The sequence below is a fragment of the Macaca nemestrina genome, chromosome 3 (genome assembly GCF_043159975.1).
Source record: "Macaca nemestrina isolate mMacNem1 chromosome 3, mMacNem.hap1, whole genome shotgun sequence".
Taxonomy (NCBI): domain Eukaryota; kingdom Metazoa; phylum Chordata; class Mammalia; order Primates; family Cercopithecidae; genus Macaca; species Macaca nemestrina.
In genome coordinates this window covers 131292136-131312638 of record NC_092127.1, presented here as the reverse complement: position 1 = coordinate 131312638, position 20503 = coordinate 131292136, and the positions used below count along the sequence as shown (strand labels likewise).

The window sequence follows — 20503 nt, the reverse complement described above, 5'->3', positions numbered from 1 at the left end:
GGCTGGAAAGTTCAAGATCAAGGGGCTAGCAGGTTCATTGTCTGGTGAGGATCTCTCTGGTCTCTGCTTCCAAGATGGCTCCTGGAACACCGAGTCTTCTGGAGGGGAGGAATGCTGTGTCCACTCTTGGCAGAAGGCATAAAGACATAAAGGCGGCCGTGCGCGGTGGCTCAAGCCTGTGATCCCAGCACTTTGGGAGGCCGAGACGGGCGGATCACGAGGTCAGGAGATCGAGACCATCCTGGCTAACCCGGTGAAACCCCGTCTCTACTAAAAAATACGGAAAACTGGCCGGGCGAGGTGGCGGGCGCCTGTGGTCCCAGCTACTCGGGAGGCTGAGGCAGGACAATGGCGTAAACCCGGGAGGCGGAGCTTGCAGTGAGCTGAGATCCGGCCACTGCACTCCAGTTCGGGCGACAGAGCGAGACTCCGTCTCAAAAAAAAAAAAAAAAAAGACATAAAGGCAAAAAGGGGCAAACTGTCACTGTCAAGTTCTGTTATAAGGACACCTAGTCCCATTCACAAAGAAGAAGCCCTCATGGCCCAATCTCCTCTTAAAAGGTCTACCTCAATACTATCACACTGGCAACATTTGAATTTTGAAATGGAAATTCAACATTTTGAATTTTGAAGGGGACACATTTAAACCATAGTATATGTCAAACCTTGATTTTTGTAGTTTTGTCGTAAGTTCCTTGTTCAGAAGTGCATCTCTATAGAGCTTTTCAAAGTAATCAGAACATTCACCCCCAAACATTTTTGCAGTAATGGAAAATATGCTCAATATGTGTCTTTTGGCAAATTATACACCCATTTCCTGACCCATTTTGTAAAAAAAAATTCCAGTTCAACTCTAGTATAAGATGTAGGAAAAATTTCAAATTTAGTAATAGTTTATTGAGATCAAGGGTAATGAAATAGGAAGGTGTCAGAACCTCATGAACTATCCTCATCAGCTATCCAGACAAGTTCATTCGGTAGTGTCTTTAAATTGCTCCATTGATTATATTTCATTGGCCACAATAGCATTTTTCCATAACTTTCTTTTTTTTTATTATTATTATACTTTAAGTTCTAGGGTACATGTGCACAATGTACAGGTTTGTTACATAAGTATATATGTGCCATGCTGGTGTGCTGCACCCATTAACTTGTCATTTCCATAACTTTCAAAGCTAAAGTAATAATTCAACCCACTTCTTTATTGTGTTGTTTTCTTCTTGCATTTTAAGCTTTCTTTACATTTTCTTGATAAAAGTAACTTATCAGATATATGGTTTGCAAATATATTCTCCAATTTTGTGGCTCCTCATTTCACTTTCTTGATGGTATTCTTTGATGCACATAAGTTTTAATTTTTATGAAGTCCAATTTGTTCATTTTAATTTGGTTGTTTCTCCTTTTGGTGTCATATCTAAGAAACCATTGCAATTCCCTTCAACACAACTCAACAAAATTAAGAGGTTATATTAAGTTGGAAAATGAGACTAATATAAAAAAACAGATACATAAAACAAGTGTAGCTCATTAGAAATTTGCTATAATTCTTTGCATTGTAATTATAATGATGTTTAACTCTTTCTTAAATATTTAAATTTGTCATTGATAATCTCATTTGTTTAAGACACCATTTATGAAACATCAAGGTTACATTTCATATCTTAATTGAATATACAAGTACGTACAAGAAATGTGAATATTTATATTTACATCAGTGTTTTAATACTTCTCATTACTCACCCTCTCTCGTCCCCATTTCCTTGTCTGTCATATGAAAGGTGTTTAACTATGCAATCTCTTAATTTCTTTAGAGTTCCCACACGCTATAAGGTATTTTCAGTAAGGTATTTTTGGAAGGAAACCAAATACCTTAGGATCCAATACTCACTGGCATAGGTGGATCCCACAGAATGAATGTCTTGATAAGACATGAAAAAATAAATACTGAAAACACGAGTAACAGCCAGAGTGATAGTAGTCAAACAGGAAATAATTTATTAAACACTTATTAATAAAAAATTTAAAAATAAAATTAACTTCTTCATATTTATTTTCTAGTTTTAGGGAGAAAAAGATACACTTGGCCGGGCGCAGTGGCTCAAGCCCGTAATCCCAGCACTTTGGGAGGCCGAGACGGGCGGATCACGAGGTCAGGAGATCGAGACCATCCTGGCTAACATGGTGAAACCCCGTCTCTACTAAAAAATTAAAAAAAAAAAACTAGCTGGGCCAGGTGGCAGGCGCCTGTAGTCCCAGCTACTCGGGAGGCTGAGGCAGGAGAATGGCGTGAACCCAGGAGGCGGAGCTGGCAGTGAGCCGAGATCCGGCCACTGCACTTCAGCCTGGGCAACAGAGCGAGACTCCGTCTCAAAAAAAAAAAAAAAGATACACTTTTCAGGGGTTGTAGTTGTTGTTTCCTGAGATAAGGTCTTGCTCTGTAGCCCAGGCTGAAGCACAGTAGTATAATCATAGATCACTGTAGCGAGCCTCCTTTCTCAGCCTCCCCAGTGGCTGGGACTACAGGTGCACACCACCATGCCCGGCTAGTTTTTTTGTAGTAACAGGGTCTCACTATGTTGCCCAGGCTGGTCTTGAACTCCAGGCCTCAAGAGATCATCTAGGCTCAGACTCCCAAAGCATTGGGATTCCAGAAATGAGCCACTGTGCTCAGACTGGGTTGGTACTTTTTAAACCCAGAGTCACATTCTTTATGGCCAGAACCAAAGTACCTTATTTCAAATGCAGTTATATCTCACAGAGGAGTTTTCACTAACTTCCTGGATTGTCCCATTGTCCTTTGTTCTGCAATCTTACACCTCTCTCTCCTACTGCCTCTGAAAAATAACAACACCTCTTTTATTATGAGTGACTGCATTTTCTATGAGAAAATACTTGACAACTTTATTATGAAATGGTAACATATTTCATGATAAAGTGTGGCCTGTCCTTCCTCTGATTCCAGCATACCCACTCAACTCCTGCTCTACATATCACGTTCAGTGTGACATCAGTGTTTCTTGAAGATAATGCATTTTTATTTTGCTTCCCTCTCCCTTTCTCACACTTGCTCTTTATTTATTGTGAATGTGCTCTTTCATTTTCTCCTTCTAGCAATCTCATACTCATTTTTCAAGTCTCAAGTCTCACGTCACACAGTACCTTTTTCATGTAGTCTTCACTTACCTCCCCAGTGGGCTTAGGTGTTTCTTCCTCTGAGATCTGAAAGCAATTTCAGGGCAGCTTCATGAATGCAATAACCTGTTACATAGAAAACACTTTATCTTTCATTGCCTTATATTGTGCATTTCTCATCTTATTCCTCAGACATACAATTGGTAATCTTGCTAAAACTCACCCAATCCTAGATCATTTCCAAACCAAAGCTTTTATAACTTATGGTGGAACAACAGCATATATGAGATGACCTACCATGGAGTCCCTCCACGGACATTCCTTTGTTTGTGGACCAACATGATAACATTGCTCACATGAAGGCCAAGGAAGCAGCTGTTATATTGGACTTGAGCACAAAGTCAAGTACAGATCTGCTCGATATACAGAAGACAGTCATATATAACCCTTCATGAGTATAATTTTTTTACTCTATTTACATATTTTACAGGAAGGCCAATGTGGCAATAGTATGGCTGAAAATGAATACAGTAACTAGTACAAATTTGCTTAATTTTTGTCAATAAGTTTTTTTCCAGTGGTTTTAGTGAAAAAATTTTTAAGAGGTTTAGGGATAGTGGACAAATTTTGAAATAGTTACAGGCAGAATGAGAGGCATCACTGAAGTTGGTCACTAAATGATTACAAGAAAGCATTGAGAACAAAGTTGAAGTAGGGAACCATGAATATTATAATTATTAATCTGCAGAGTTATCATTTTCTTTCAGCATGAAAACTTTTCAAATATTTTAAAGTCTTCTAAAGTGGTTTAGGTTCCAGTAAAGGAACACAACATAATCAATCACTAATTCCCATTACATTTGATGCATCCTGAACCTCCTGTGTGAATATTTTGATTCCTTCAATGATAAGTAATAAACAACCAGGGATTTCAAATTTACCCAAATAAAACTATTGAAAAAAGAGGATACTGCTTATAAATGTAGGCATATTCTTAGCTCTTTTGGTTGTAGTTATTTTTTGTCTTATTTGGAAGAATTATAAAATCAAGGAGTATTTTACTTGGAAGAGATAAGTTGGAATTTTCCTGGTTAAAAGGCAAAATTTCTGAAACCAAAAATATTTTGTTTCCAAATTATTCAGTATATACATTAATTTGAGTTATAATATTGCTATTATTATTTTTAATCTTATTGTTATATATATGTTTTCCTTCTGTTTTATAATGACCTACATAAAAATACAATATTCTATTTGAGGATATATTGGCAATAATAATACACTGAACATGAAATATTTTTAAAGCTATGTTACTTTAATTTTAGTACAACTGATGTTCATCCTACTGAGTACCATGAGAAGCATGTTTTATTTTTGTTTTTGAGAAAAAAATATATCTTTCAATTAGTGGTTTAATGTAAAAGTACATCTCTCTAGCATAGATGTCTTTCTACACTTGTTGCTTTTTAATAAATCTAATGCTGGTGTACAAAAATGAAGATAATTTTTTTGAGACAAGGTCTCTATCTGTTGCCCGGGCTGGAGTGCAATGGTGCAGTCTCAGCTCACTGCAACCTCTGCCTCCTAGGCTCAAGCGATCTTCCCGCCCCAGCCTCCTGAGTAGCTCAGACTACAGGCACATGCCATATGTCACAATAAGTTTTATTATTTTTTAATTTTGTAGAGACAGGGTTTTGCCATGTTGCTCAGGCTGGTCTCCAACTACTGAACACAAGTAATCTGCCCACTTTGGCCTTCCAAAATGCCGGGATTACAGGCCTGAGCCACCATGACCAGCTGATAATTTCTTTACTAGCTGACACATATTGAATATTTATAATATGAAAGATATTGTATTCGTTTTTTAATGTATTAATTTCATTTCCCCATTAAATTATAAAAATATAACAGAATTAATACCCATTCTCAAAAACCCAGTTCTCCCACTCTGTTTTTTAAATAAGAGGAAATGATCTCCATTAGTATTGCTGTAGTGCCATGCTATAGCATTTTGGGGTTCAATGTTTGCAAGCCATATCCCTATATACACCTGTTTTCCTTATCTGTTAGTCCATAATCATTTCAATAGTAGAAAGAGATGCAACTGTAATGCCTCAAAGTAAAATGTTGAGCACTTTACAGATGCTAAAATAAGAATACTAACAAGAAAAACAATAATTACAATACCAAACATTAAGTGAGAGTCTACTATATAATAGAACTCTACTATATAATAAGAATAATTTTAAGTATTTTATGAATCAATATATTATTGCTCACAATAATCAAATAAGAAAGGTACTTTTCCTATATGTTACACTTAAAAAAACTGAGGAACAGAAAGAATAAAAAAAAAAAAAAAAAAAGACAACCCACATATATTTAAACCTTAATTCACCGTTATAAGGTCAACATCAAATCCTGGTCAGTACCAACTCCCGATCAGCCCTATTTGGATGTGGCCCTGCACCTCATCATAGACTTGCCTTCTACATCTGGATTTTGATACTGTTTTGAACCTTGTATTAGTCTTGAAGAAAGTCAAACCTGGAAGTTATACTTCCAGACATCTAGACTACAGCGGTATTACTTTTAGGATAGACAGATATATCTATAGAAAAGAGGATGGAGACCAGAAACTGACACATATATCTAGTCACCTAATTTTATTATGACAACTACACAACTACAATTTATTGGGCAAACAACTTTGTTTTTCAACAAGTGATTCCGAGTTAATAGGATATCCTATTAATATGGTTTGCCTCTGAATCCCCACTCAAATCTCATCTTGAATTGTAATTCCTGCATGTCTAGAGAGGGATCTGCTGGGAGGTGATTGGATCATGGGGGCAGTTTCTCCATGCTGTTCTTATGATACTCAGTGAGTTCTCATGAGATCTGATGGTTTAAAAGTATTTGGCAGTTCATCCTCTCTCCCTTTCTCTCTCCTGCTGTCTTGTGAAGAAGGTGCTTGCTTCTTCTTCACCTTCCACCAGGATTGTAAGTTTCCTGAGGCTTCCCCAGCCATGAGGAAATGTGAGTCAATTAAACCTTTTTTGTTTATAATTACCCAGTCCCCAGCAGTTCTTTATAGCAGTGTGAAAACAGACTAATACACCTGCAATCCAAAAAGTGACTGAGGCAGATTTCAGTGGATTCAGAGATCTGTTTTACAAAGGTGGAGGACATGCCTGGGAAAAAGAAATACAAGTTACAGTAGGATATGTGGCCTGAGTTTTTTCAAACAGGGTTTTGGGAACTTCAATATTTAAAGGGAAAAGAACAAGCAGGAGGGGAAGGAAAAAAAAAGGAGGGAGGATAGGAAATGAGTCAAGGGGTTACATTCTTGTGAAGCTCAGATTAATGCTTAGTGAATATACATTTTACATTTGGAAGGAAGACTGGGGGAAAGGTCAATTATTTGACTTTTATTTAGTAAATCTACATTTTACGTAAGATAAAGTAAGCCTATGAAATTACAGTTGTCTGTTTTGGAACAAAAGGCAAGTAGGGTTTTTTTTCTGTCTTTTTGCATTTTGTGATTTTTGCATGACTCAGTTGCCAAGATTAATTTTCCCTTTAGCATAGTGAGTTTGAAATTCTGAGATTTTTTTTTCATAATTCATATGGAAAAATGTGAAACTTGGCCTATCTTTCTTATACCATACAGTACAATCAATTCAGGTTACAGTAGGTAATTAACTATGAAAGGCAAAATAATTGCATTAGTCTCTTTTTACACTGCTATAAAGAACTAACCCAAATTGGGTAATTTATTTTTTTTAATTTTGTTTTTATTTTTTTTTTTGAGACGGAGTCTCGCTCTGTCGCCCAGCCCAGGCTGGAGTGCAGTGGCGCAATCTCGGCTCACTGCAAGCTCCGCCTCCCGGGTTCACGCCATTCTCCTGCCTCAGCCTCCCGAGTAGGTGGGACTACAGGCGCCCACAACCGCGCCCGGCTAATTAAATTGGGTAATTTATAAAGGAAAGAGGTTTAATTGCCTCACAGTTCTGCATGGCTGAGGAGGCCTCAGGAAACTTACACTCACGGCAGAAGGTGAAAGAGAAACAAGTATCTTCTTCATAAGGCAGCAAAAAAAGAAAAAAAGCAGGAAAAAACTACCACTGGTAAAACCATCAGATCTCATGAGAACTCACTCTGTTTCATAAGAACAGCATGGGAAAATCTGCCCCTATGATCCAGTCACCTCCCACCAGGAGGGAGATGATATGGTTTGATTCTGTGTCCCCACCCAACTCTCATCTCCAGTTGTAATCCCTCAACACCTGGGGATTATAATTGGAGATGAGAGTTGGGTGGGGACACAGAACGAAACCATATCGTTCTGTTCCTAGCCCCTCCCAAATGTCCCTTTCACATTTCAAAATATATCATGCCTTCTCAATAGTCCCCCAAAGTCTTAACTCATTCTAGCATTAACCCAAAGGTCCAAGTCCAAAGTCACAACTGAGTCAAGGCAAGTCCCTTCCTTCCCTCTATGAGCCTGTAAATACGAAAGCAAGTTAGTTACTTCCGAGACACAATGGGGGTACAGACATTGGGTAAATATTCCCACTCCAGTGGGAGTAATTGACAAAAACTAGGGAGTCACAGGCACCATGCAAGTCCAAAGTACAGTGGAGTAGTCATTAAATCTTAAAGCTCTGGAAAGATCTCCTTTGACTCCATGTCTAACAACCAGGGCACACGGATGAAAGGGTGGGCTCCTTCATGGGCTGGCATTGAGTACTTGTGGTTTTTTTCAGGTGTACAATGCAAGCTATTGGTGATATTCCATTCTGGGGTCTGTAGAATGGTAGCCTTCTTCTTACAGCTCCACTAGGCAGTACTCTAGTGTGGACTGTGTGGGGGCTCCGACTTCACATTTCCCCTTTCCAGTTTCCTTATGGAAAAACTCTGCCTGTAAAGCCGTCTTCTGCCTGGACATCCAGGCATTTCCTCATATCCTCTGGAATCTAGGCGGAGGTTCCCAAACCTCAATTCTTATATTCTGTGCACCCATAGGCCCAATGCCACATGGAAGCTGCCAAGGCTTGGGGCTTGCACCCTCTGAAGCAATGGCCCAAGCTGTATTTTGGCACCTCTAAGACATGGCTGGAGCTGGTGCAGCTGGGATACAGGGCACCAAGTCCTGAGGCTACACAGAGCAGCAGGGCCCTGAGCCTGGCCCACGAAACCATTTTTTTTTTGCCCTGCTATGCCTCTGGGCCTGTGATAGGAGGGGCTGCTGTGAAGATCTCTGACATGCCCTGGATGTATTTTCCCCATTGTCTTGGCTATTAACATTTTGTTCTTCATTACTTATGCAAATTTCTGTGGCTAGCTTGAATTTCTCCCTAGAAAATGGGTTTTTCTTTTCTACTTCAATGTAAGGCTCCAAAATTTCCAAACTTTGATGCTCTACTTCCCTTGTATTAATAAACATAAGTTCCAATTTCAAATCATCTCTTTGTGAATGCATATAACTGTACACTTTCAGGAAAATTCAGTTCACCTTTTGAATGTCTGCTGCTTAGAAATTTCTTCGGCCAGATGCCCTAAATTATCTCTCTGAAGTTCAAAGTTTCACAGATCTCCAGGGCAAAGGCAAATGCTGCCTGTCTGTTTGTCGAAGCATAGCACGAGTGATCTTTACTCCTGTTCCCAATAGTTTCTTCATCTCCATTGAAGACAACCTCAGTGTGGACTTCATTGTTCATATCACTATCAGCAGTTTGGTTAAAACCACTCAACAAGTCTCTAGAAAGTTCCAAACTTTCTCATATCTTCCTGTCTTCTTTTGATCCCTCCAAACTGTTCCAAACTCTTCCCAATATCCAGTTCCAAAGTTGCTTCCACATTTAAGTATCTTTATAGCAGTGCCCCACTCCTGGTATCACTTCTCTGTATTATTTCATTTCCACACTGTTATAAAGAAATACCCATGATTTGGATAATTTGTAAAGGAAAGAGGTTTAATTGACTCACAGTTCCACATGGCTGGGAAGACCTCAGAAAACTTACAATCATGGTGGAAGGCAAAGGAGAAACAAGTATGTGCTTCACAAAGTGGCAGAAAAAGAGAGAGTAGAGTAAACTGACACTTAGAAAACCATCAGACCTCATGAGAACTCACTCACTATCATGAAAACACCATGGGGAGAACACTGCCCCTGTGATCCAATAACCTGCTACCAGGTTCCTCCCTTAACACCTGGGGATTACAATTCAAGATGAGATTTGGGTGGGGACACAAAGCCAAACCGTATCAACAATGAGCATGAGGATAAGAACATAGGAGAATAGCTTCATGGCCTTGTAGTAGGCAGACATTTCTTAAACAGGACATAAAAAGCACTCACCATCAAGAAAAGTGTGACAATTGGCCTTCATTAAAATTAAGAACTTCTGTTTATGAAATGACACTGTTAAGAGAATGAAAAAGAAAGCCACAGTCTGGAAATACATATTTGCAATATATACACTGGATGAGGATATTATATCCAGAATATATAAATTGGAATCATAGAATTACATAATGTTAGGGATAGAAGCAATGTCATAGTGGATCTAGCTCTAGTTTAGTCCAATCTTTTGAGCCATAAGGAAAAATGTTGTTGGATAATATAGCTGAAACTAGAACATAAGTCACGGTGTTCAAAACACTGGGCTATTTTATTATATTTGCAACAAGGTCTAATAAGGATTTTTCAACGACTTAAGCAGCTTAAAAAAACTTATTTTGAACTAATTTCAGACTTATACAAATGTTGCAAAAATAGTAAAAGGGGTTTCCTTATATTTTTCCCCCCACTTCTTCTAACACAAACATTTTGTATAACCATAGAATAGTTACTGAGAACAGCAAATTAACATTAGTACAATATTAGTAATTAAAATGTAGGACTTATGTGAAATATTAAAAATCTGGTGCTTGGATATGCAAGGGTGTACTAATAATTTCTTTCACTATTTTCAACATAGGCCAAACCCACTGATCTCATCCTTTGAGGATTAGAATTCTTTAAAGTTTTAAAAGAAAGACACTTATTCTTTACATCCTAGAGTTTACTTTTACTAAAACTAAGCTGATGCCTGTAATCCCAGCACTTTGGGAAGACGAGGTGGGTGGATCACTTGAGGTCAGGAGTCGGAGACCAGCCTGGCCAACATGGTGAAACTCCATCTCCACTAAAAAATAAGAAAATTAGACAGGTGTGGAGGAGTGTGCCTGTAGTCCCAGGTACTTGGGAGGCTGAGGCAGGAGAATCACTGGAACCTGGGAGGTGGAGGTTGCGGTGAGCCAAGATCATGCCACTGCACTCCAGCCTGGGGGATATAGAGAGACTCTGTCTCAAACAAGAACAATAGCAGCAACAATACAAAGCAAAAACAAACAAACAAAAAACAGAACTCCTAGAGAAATAGTGTATGCCTGGATGTGATGGCTCACAGCTGCAATCCTAGCACTTTTATTTTTTTTCTTTTTTTTTTAGATGGAGTCTCGCTCTGTCGCCCCAACTGGAGTACAGTGGCACGATCTTGGCTCAGTGAAAGCTTTGGCCCCCAGGTTCATGCCATTCTCCTGCCTCAGCCTCCGGAGTAGCTGGGATTACAGGTGCCTGCTACTATGCCCAGCTATTTTGTTTCTTTCTTTTTTTTTTTTTTTAGTAGAGACAGGGTTTCACCATGTTAGCCAGGATGGTCTTGATCTGCTGCCCTCGTGATCCGCCTGCCTCGGCCTCCCAAAGTGCTGGGATTACAGGCGTGAGTCACCGAGCCTGGCCAATCCTAGCATTTTGAGAAGCTGAGGCAGGAGAATCGCTTGAGGCTAGGAGTTTCAGACCAGCTTGGGCAACATAGTGAGACCCTGTTTCTACAAAAAATAAAACAAAATATTGGGAGTTTGAGGCAGGTGGATCGAGACCATGATCGAGGACGGTCAGGAGATCGAGATGATCTTGGCTAACATGGTGAAACCGTCTCTACTAAAATAGCAAAAAATTAGCCGGACATGGTGGCACGTGCCTGTAATCCCAGCTACTCAGGAGGCTGAGGCAGGAGAATTGCTTGAACCGGGAGATGGGGGTTGCAGTTAGCGAAGATCGCACCATTGCACTCCAGCCTGGGCGACAAAGTGAGACTCCGTCTCAAAAAAAAAGAAAAAAAAAATTTGGTGGGCATGGTAGCACACGCCTGCAGTCCCTGCTACTCAGGAGGCTGAGACAAAAGAATTGCTTGAGTCCAGAAGGTGGAGGCTGCAGTAAGCTATGCAATGATTATGCCACTACACTTCATCCTGGGCAATAAAACAAGACCCTGTCTCAAAAACAAAAAACAAAAAACAAACAAACAAAAAAACACACACACACACACACAAAGAGAGAGAGAGAGAGAAAGGAGAAAAATTGTTTCCAAGCTGTGATATTTGTAAAATTTATCAGAATTTGATAATTCTGTCAAAAATATACAATGTCTTGAGCACCATTCCCAGAGTCAAATACATTGGTCTCGGGGGAACTTGGATTCTTTGTTTTAAATAATCATTTGCTGGTGGATTACTCTGTTAAACATGACCTGAGAAGTACATATGACAGAAATCAATAATTTCCAAAGAAGTTCTTGGGAGGTTTAGTATTTATGAATTTTCCTTCAAAAAAGGAAGGATGGTGACTGTCAGGCCTCTGAGCCTAAGCCTGCACTTATACATCCAGATGGCCTGAAGTAACTGAAGAATAACAAAAGAAGTGAAAATGGCGGGTTTCTGCCTTACCTGGTGACATTACCTTGTGAAATTCCATCTCTTGGCTCAGAAGCTCCCCCACTGAGCACCTTGTGACCCCCCCGCCCCTGCCCGCCAGAGATTTAATTTTCCACTACCTACCCAAATCCTGTAAAACGGCCCCACCCCTATCTCCCTTCACTGACTCCTTTTTCGAACTCAGCCCACCTGCACCCAGGTGAAATAAACAGCCTTGTTGCTCACACAAAGCCTATTTGGTGGTCTCTGCACATGGACACGCATGACAGTGGCAGTGAGACAAATGATTACACACTTGAGAGACATTATTTAGTGCCCAGTAAATGAACAATTTACATAAGATAGGTGAACATTTGAGGAAAAAAGGGAATAGAGGGAGCAGATGTCTCAGGGAAAGGTGAAGGAATTATTAATCTCATCTTACCTTTGTTCTATACCTGGGAAGACGAGTTAGCAATCTTTTGAAAAGGCTGATTTCTCTTTAGTTGATTTATTACCTAGTACAATGCTTTTGTGACATAGCTGAACTTCTACCTTGCTGTAACTTTGCTTATTTTTAGAAACAGGAAGGCATGCAGACAGAAGTTCCTCCTCAGGAGAATTAGTCAAAAACCAGTTAGAATCAAGATGGCTGACTGAGTGGCCTTAAAGAGATCTCAGACTTCATTATAATCCAATTTTCATGCTAAGTGACACTTCCAGCAGAGTCATGATAGTCAACAACCGCCATGACAATGACCAGAAGAAACCATAAAAGAACAACAACAAGGTTGGACTCTGGTTCTGATATCACTGCCCATTTCCAGAAAGGATATGAATATTCCTCCCCTCACTTTTAACGTCCAAGCCTTTCCTTAAAGAGACCCTACATTTTAACATCTCATCTCTCAGTAGGTGAGAAATTGATCTGTGAGCTATGTTCCTGTTTCTCCTTTCCATGGCCATCAAATAAAGCTAGATCCGCTTGTTCTCATTTTTGGTTTCATGAGTTGGCTCTGCAATACCAAACAAGGAAAGATCCCACTTTTGGGACTACCGAGTTTATTGGTAACACTTAGGGAAGAAAACCTAATGACAGTTAGCAAGGGAGGGGTTATGATGAGGCATGACTGAGCTCCCATCCCGTTGTGGTTGTGAATGCAGGTTTTCTCTGTGGTTCCCTTGGTCAAGAGGAAATCCAGTCAGTCAGTCGTGGAGGCTTAGAATTTTATTTTTATTTCTCAAGTCACAACTCTTTACTGACACAAAATTCTTTGAAATTTTTTCATAGAGAAAACTTACTAGTATGAAAGTGATTATTATATATCTGGCATTCACCTACAATGGTAGTTGTGAAAAAGAACTATCACAGCCTAGCACAGCTCTGAGCAAATGTACTGAGATTCTTGTAAATCAGAATTTTGTTATATTCATATCTACATCACTCAAAAGTATACATAGCTTTGAAATGAGGTTACCACCACGGCTGACAATGTAAGCTCATTTTTGTTCTCTGTTGATGAATCTCTGATACACTGAAAGATTCTAGTTTATCTGGCTGTGTTAGAATAAGAAATATGTTTGGCATTCTGGTTCCAGGCACAAAAGCTCTTAAAACCCTTGGAATTTTCTGAGTGACAGAAGTTTCTTTTGTTATTCATAATGAGCTCCTTAGATTCCTGAGGTTGAGTAATTTGAGTGACCTTAGTTACCCAGTCAGTACAGCACCAAAGTGTTTGTATCTTCCCTTTATCTTCCCTTTTCGCCCCGATTCATTTATAAAGTACTATGCAAATACATATCAATAGGCAACCTTAACTTCTTTTGGTGCACAAATTCCGTATGGGCATATGGAGATGCCACTCCTGCAAAAACAAGGTTCTAGAATTCCCAGGGGAACTAAGAAAATAAAATACTAACTCTCAGTTTGTTTGTTTTACTTTTTGAGCGAGGGAGTTTTGCAAAAATCAATTACAGAGTCATCTCAGTTAAGTCAGTAAAATTCTTGTTAGGTGACACGATCCAAAAGCATTAACAGCATAAGTATATCAAGCAAATACCACCTACATTGTTTCTACCTCTATTTTGTGGAAGCTGAATCCTGGTAGTTCCAAAGAGTAGAATGACCGACAGCTAGCTGTTCCTTACCGTTCTGTCATTTAAGGCAGACACAGCCATCAGCGAGCCATGACCTAGAAGGGACTGAGTGTTTCTCAAAGAGCAATAAAATTCCTCTGTAGATGGTTGCTAGTCAAAACAGCAGCCCACATTTTCTTCCCTGTCTCAGAGGTTGCTAGTGTTGCTTCCTTTTGCCTTCTCATCTCTATTTCTATGCATGCCTCTGACAGAAAAGACATTTATGTTCAATGACTCGAAAACTTTTTCAAAAAGTAATTTTGGTAGGCAAATGCCATAATTTTTTTTTCTTTCTTTCTTTTCTTTTTTGAGATGGAGTCTCCCTTTGTTGCCAGGCTGGAGTGCACTGTCGCGATCTCGGCTCTTTGCAACCTCCGCCTCCCGGGTTCAGATTCTACTGCCTCAGCATCCCTAGTAGCTGGGACTAAAGGCGTGCGCCATCACGCCCAGCTAATTTGCGTATTTTTAATAGAGACGGGGTTTCACCATGTTGGCCTGGATGACATTAAAAAGGTTTTCTTTAGTATAGATCTTTCTCAGTTGTTTTAGAGTAACTGGAATTACAAATGTTAAAATCCAGAGAAAATTCTCAGCTCTTCACTTAAACACTGTAGTTATATCCCTCTAAATTCTTTTTTTTTTTTTTTTTTTTGATTTATTTTTTTCTGTCCTTACACACCATCTAGTGGATACATGGGGTAATGACTAAAATGTAAGTGGTAAGAGCAAAAAGTCCTGAATCGTCAGTGAGCCAGTTTTTGAGTAATGAAATAATCCAAATAAGCTTTTACAACTGACCATTAGTTACTTAGTTTGGATTAAAATATGTTCCCTTTTTCCCCCAAATTTCATAATGAGAGGAATGCTGACATTTTAATCAACAATGAGAAATTTGTAATGAATGTAACACATCCTCTAATATTTTCTCAAGGTGCATCCTTTGCTAAAGATGATAGTACATTGATTAATTGGTTTTAAAATAGTAAGTTTAAATAAAATATTTTTCAGAAAAAAAAAACTGTAATACCTTTTAGTTCACATGACTTTACTTATGGATTTGGACTTTTGAGTTAATGAGTTAATGAGTTAAGACACTGGCGGACTGTTGGGAAGGCAAGATTGGTTTTGAAATGTGAAAAGGACACGAGATTTGGGAGGGCACAGGCGTAGAATGATATAGTTTGGCTCTGTGTCCCTACCCAAATCCCATCTCTAATTGTAATCCCATGAGGTGGGAAGAACCTGGTGGAGGTGATTGGATCATGGGGCGGTTTCCCCTATGCTGTGCTCATGATTGTGAGAGAGTTCTCACAAGATCTCATGGTTTAAAAGTGGGTTTCCCCTGCATGCTCTGTCTCTCTTGACACCATGTGAGACGTGTTTTGATTCCCTTCAACCAGGATTGTAGTTTCCTGGAAGAACTGTGAGTCAATTAAACCTCTTTTCTTTATCTTAGGTAGTTCTTTATATCAGTGTGAAAACAGATGAATACAGAGAATTGGTACCAAGAGTGAGGTACTACTATAAAGATATTTGCAAATGTGAAAGCAACTTTGGAACTGGGTAAGGGGGAGAGGCTGGAACAGTTTGGAGGGGTCAGAAGAAGATAGGAAGATGTGGGAAAGTCTGGAACTTCCTCAAGACTTGTTGAATGGTTTTAACTAAAATGTTGATAGTGATATGGATAATAAAGCCAAGCTTAAGGTGGTCTCAGATGGAGATGAGAAGCATATTGGGAACTGGAGCACAGGTCACTCATACTATTTTTTTTTTTTAGCAAAGAGACAGGTGGCATTTTGTCCCTGCCCTAAAGATCTGTAGAACTTCGAACTTGAGAGAGATGATTTAGGGTACCCGGCAGAAGAAACTTCTAAGCAGCAAAGCATTCAAGATGTGACCTGGCTGATTCTGAAAGCGTTCAGTCATATGAGTTCACAAAGAGATGGTTTGAAATTGGAACCTATTTTTAAAAGGGAAGCAGAGCATAAAGGTTTGAAAAATTTGCAGCCTGACCATGAAGTAGATAAGAAAAATCCATTTTCTGGGAAGGAGTTTAAGCTGGCTGAAGACATTTGCATAAGTAACAAGGAGTTGAATGTTAAGAGCCAAGACAATGAGGAAAATGTCTCCAGGACATGTCAAAGATCCTCACAGCGGCCCCTTCCATCATAGGCCTGGAGGCCTAGGAAGGAAAATGGTTTCATGTGAACTGGGCTTAGGGTCCCACTGCTCTGTGCAGCCTTGGGACACAGTGCCCTGCATCTCGGCTGCTCCAGCCATCATATAGCTTGGGCCATTGCTGGAGAGGGTGCAGGCCCCAAGACTTAGTGGCTTCTATGTGATGTTGGGCCTGTGGGTGCACAGAAGACAAGAGTCAAGGTTTGGGAACCTCCATCTAGATTTCAGAGAATGTGTGAAAACACCTGGATGTCCATGCATAAGTCTGTTGCAGGGGTGGAGGCCTCATAGAGAACCTCTACTAATGCAATGCTGAGGGGAAACATGGGGTTGGAACCCTCACACAGGGTCCCCACTGGGGCACTGACTAGTGGAGCTGTGAGAAGAAGGCCACTGTCCTCTAGACCCCAGAATGATAGATCCACTGACAACTTGCATTGTGCATTTGGAAAAACCACAGGCACTCAACACCAGCCTGTGAAAGCAGGCACAGGAGCTGTACCCTCCAGCACCACTCAAGGCCATGGGAGCTCACCCCTTGCACCAGTGTGCCCTGGATATGAAATATGGAGTCAAAAGGGATTTTGGAGCTTTAAGATTTAATGAGTGCCCAGTTGGGTTTCAGACTAGCATGGGGCCTGTGGCCTCTTTGTTTTGGCCAATTTATCCCATTTGGAACGGGAACATTTACCCAATGCCTGTATCCCCATTGTGTCTTAGAAGTAACTGGCTTACTTTTGATTTTATAGGATTATAGGTGAAAGGGACTTGCCTTGTCTCAGATGAGACTTTGAACTTAGACTTTTGAGTTAATGCTGGAATGAGCTAAGACTTGGGGGACTGTTGGGAAGGCATGATTGGTTTTCAAATGTGAGGACATGAGATTTGGTGGGGGGACAGGGTCAGAATGATATGGTTTGGCTCTGTGTCCCCATCCAAATCTCATCTTAAATTGTAATCCCCACATGTCAAGGGAGCAACCTCATGGGAGGTGACTGGCTAATGGAGTCAGTTTCCCCATGCTGTTCTTGTGATAGTGAGGGAGTTCTCAAGAGATCTGATGGTTTAAAAGTGGCAGTTTCCCCTGCATGCTCTCTCTCTCCTGACACCATGTAAGACGGGCCTTGCTTCCTCTTCTCCTTCCACCAAGATTGTACATTTCTTGAGGCCTCCACAGCCATGTGGAACTGTGAGTCAATTAAGCCTCTTTTGTTTATAAATTACTCAGTCTTGGGTAGTTCTTTATAGTAGTGTGAAATGGACTAATACATACATATATCTTTTAAAATAGTGCAACAGACATTTCTGGAATCCTTTAGTCAGTTACTGTTCCATATAACACAGAAACAAAGCAATGGTTAAGAGAAGTAGAAGTGAGAGCTGTCATATCTGAATAAAATAAAATAAGGAAAAAAAAGAGGAATTGAGAAGTCAAAGAAAATAAAAACTAATCTTTTTTTATAGAAAGAATAAAATAAACTAGTAATTTTATAATGAATTACCTGTACAATATCATGTTGCTCATGATATATATTCATCTCAATTTGTACTATGTGTAAGACACTATGTGTACTATGTGTAATTCTTACTTAGTGTACCACTAAATAGGAGTACAGAGCAGAATAGCATAAAGCCCCCAATCTTTAATACATTATTAATCTATCAGGAAAGATAAAATAATTGGTTGTTAACAACTCAGCGTATTGCAAAGGTAGCACCTGCTTAAGAAATCTAACAACAAAACTCTCCCAGCCCAGAAATTCTCTCCACAAAGGCAGTAGAGAAAGTAGGCTGGGCACGGTGGATCATGCCTGTATTCCCAGCACTTTGGGAGGCCGAGGCGGGTGAATCACAAGACCAGGAGATCAAGACAGTCCTGTCTAACATGGTGAAACCCTGTCTCTACTAAAAATACAAAAAATTAGCTGGGTGTGGTGGCATGCACCTATAGTCCCACCTACTTGGGAGACTGAGGCAGGAGAATTGCTTGAACCTGGGAGGTGGAGGTTGCAGTGAGCCGAGATCATGCCACTGCACTCCAGTGTGGGTGACAGAGCGAGACTTTGTCTCAAAAAAAAACCAAATAAATAAATAAATAAATAAACACTTTTTTAAATTTAAAAAGTATTAAACCAGAATGTGATGCACATCACAGGCAATCAATTAAGAAGTTGCAAAGACCAAGAGAAATCTCAATGTTTAATATAATTGATACAACCCATTACATACAAGTTTTAAAGATAAATAGTAACTAGTTCTGAAGTAAGTAAACTTAACACCACCATTTATTATGCATAGTTCATCCTAATGTCACATGGTAATTGCAGACCTTTAGTTGTCTGCTCAGTTCAGGAACTGACAATCTCACTCTATCCCCTCTGCCAGAAATGTTGGGGAAATATAATTAGAAAACAAATTGTCTCTCAACCAAGAAATCTCTCCACAAAGGTAACAGAGAAAGAAAACATTTTTATAATTGAATTAGCATTAAACTGAATGTGACATGTATCACAAGCAATCACTAAGGAGTTGGCAACCATTAAGAGGTTTCAAAGACAAAAAGGAACTTCACTGTCTTATAGAGCCAAACTGATACAACCCGTACATACAAGTTTTCAGGATTAATCCTCAAGTAAGAGGACTTGACACCACCCTAGTTCATTCTAACTTTACCTGGTAATTATATGAGCACCTGTTTTAGCTAATTGGATTTACTCAGACAAAAATCAAACTTCTCACACCTTTATGGTAGGAGGTAGTTTTGTAACTTGTAGCAAGGTATCAACTGAGGTTAAGCTCATGTCCTTGCACAGAAATTGGGAGACAGGGGCACTATTTCCCATTAATTACGTTTCAAAGAGGTGGCTCCCAGGTCTTGAGAAAGACATTCCCGGCTATTTAGTCTTCATAAAGATTACATACATTTCAAAGAAAGATGAAAATACTTACAATTACTGTTTTTCTAAAATAAATGCTGAAAGAGGAAGAAAGGGAAATTTCTTCATTTTCCAGGGAGAATTAAGCCTCTTATTTTTAATTATTATTTGTCTTTACACACCTTACACTAGGATATGGGGCTAATATTTATTGTAATGTTCTCTCAGCTTTTGGGACTTTGGCCAAATTTGAACAGAGGAAACCTCACAAGTAGTTATGGTTAATATAAATGTTAATCAGAGTACTTTGCATTATTAATGTAAGTGCTGATTTGCAGTCATGAATATGTAATAGAAATAGATAAGTCTGCTCTTGGAGTTGACAAGCTAACCACTTTTTTTGCCAGCCTTTAGGTGACAGTCATCATCAGACACCAATTTTGGAAAACCTGACTGACTTTTGACTGGGAGGAGTTCTGTACAGCGCCCATGGCCATGGCAGGCCAATATATAACCGAGAAGCCAACACCACTGTGGAGCCTCTCTGATCAGCAGGCAGTGGCTGGTGAATGTAGCTTCTTGTTTTCTTGAGTAAATTTATAAGCTTGGCTCAAGTTCAGAAACATTGAGTATTAACCTAAACAGTACTCAACCCAAACCAGTTCTGTCTGTTGTACTAAAGCTAAAATGCTAAATGTTAATTAGAGTTAAATGAAATTCACAAATGACCTCTTAATGGAAGAGCAGATAAAACATGTTGACTTGTTTTTATAAAAAAGATGAAGGAAGGTAAAGATGTAACCACCCAGTGGGTTTTTCTTCCCTGTTTCCCAGATAAAGTTGATTTATCAAGACAGGGGAATTGCAATAGAGAAAGAGTTTAATAAACAAAGAGCCAGCTAAATAGGAAAGCAGAATTTTCTTATTACTCAAATCAGCCTCCCCTCAAATTCAGATGCTAGGGTTTTTTACAGATACTTTGGCAGGCAGGAACTAAGAAATGGGGAATGTTGATTAGTTGGGTTGGGGATGTCCTTTTGTGCTGAGTCAGTTCCTGGGTAGGGGCCACAAGATCACATGAGCCAGTTTACCAGTCTGGGTGGTGCCAGCTGATCTATCAGAACATAGGGTCTAAAAAATATCTTGAACACCAATGTTCGGTTTTACAATAGTTATGTTATTTATAGGAACAACTGGGGAGGTTAGGAATCTTGTAGCCTCTAGCTGCATGAATTCTGAGTCATAATTTCTTATCTTGTGTCTCATTTTATGAATCTTGTGTCTGCTTTATGAAGGCAGTCTGGTCCCCCGAGCAAGAAGGGAATTTGTTTAGGGAAGCGCTATTATCACCTTTGCTCCAAAGTTAAATTATAAACTAAATTCCTCCCAGAGTTAGTTTGGCCTATGCCCAAGAATGAACAAAGGCAGCTTGGAGGTT

General features: G+C 39.5%; 1 long non-coding RNA gene across 2 annotated transcripts in view; it reads right to left on the bottom strand.

The window, feature by feature from the left end:
• Positions 1-12800, bottom strand: part of LOC105463614 (uncharacterized) — a 51197-nt gene extending 38397 nt beyond the window's left edge. The window contains exons 1-3 of one of the 2 annotated variants that reach the window (XR_011621206.1): positions 12321-12800; positions 9498-9560; positions 3184-3258 (exon numbers count right to left, since the gene is read on the bottom strand). This is a non-coding gene — a long non-coding RNA (uncharacterized lncRNA). The remainder of the gene's footprint in view (positions 1-3183; positions 3259-9497; positions 9561-12320) is intronic. The other variant, XR_976446.3, reaches the window with a different exon arrangement.
• Between the last annotated feature and the right edge of the window lie 7703 nt (positions 12801-20503).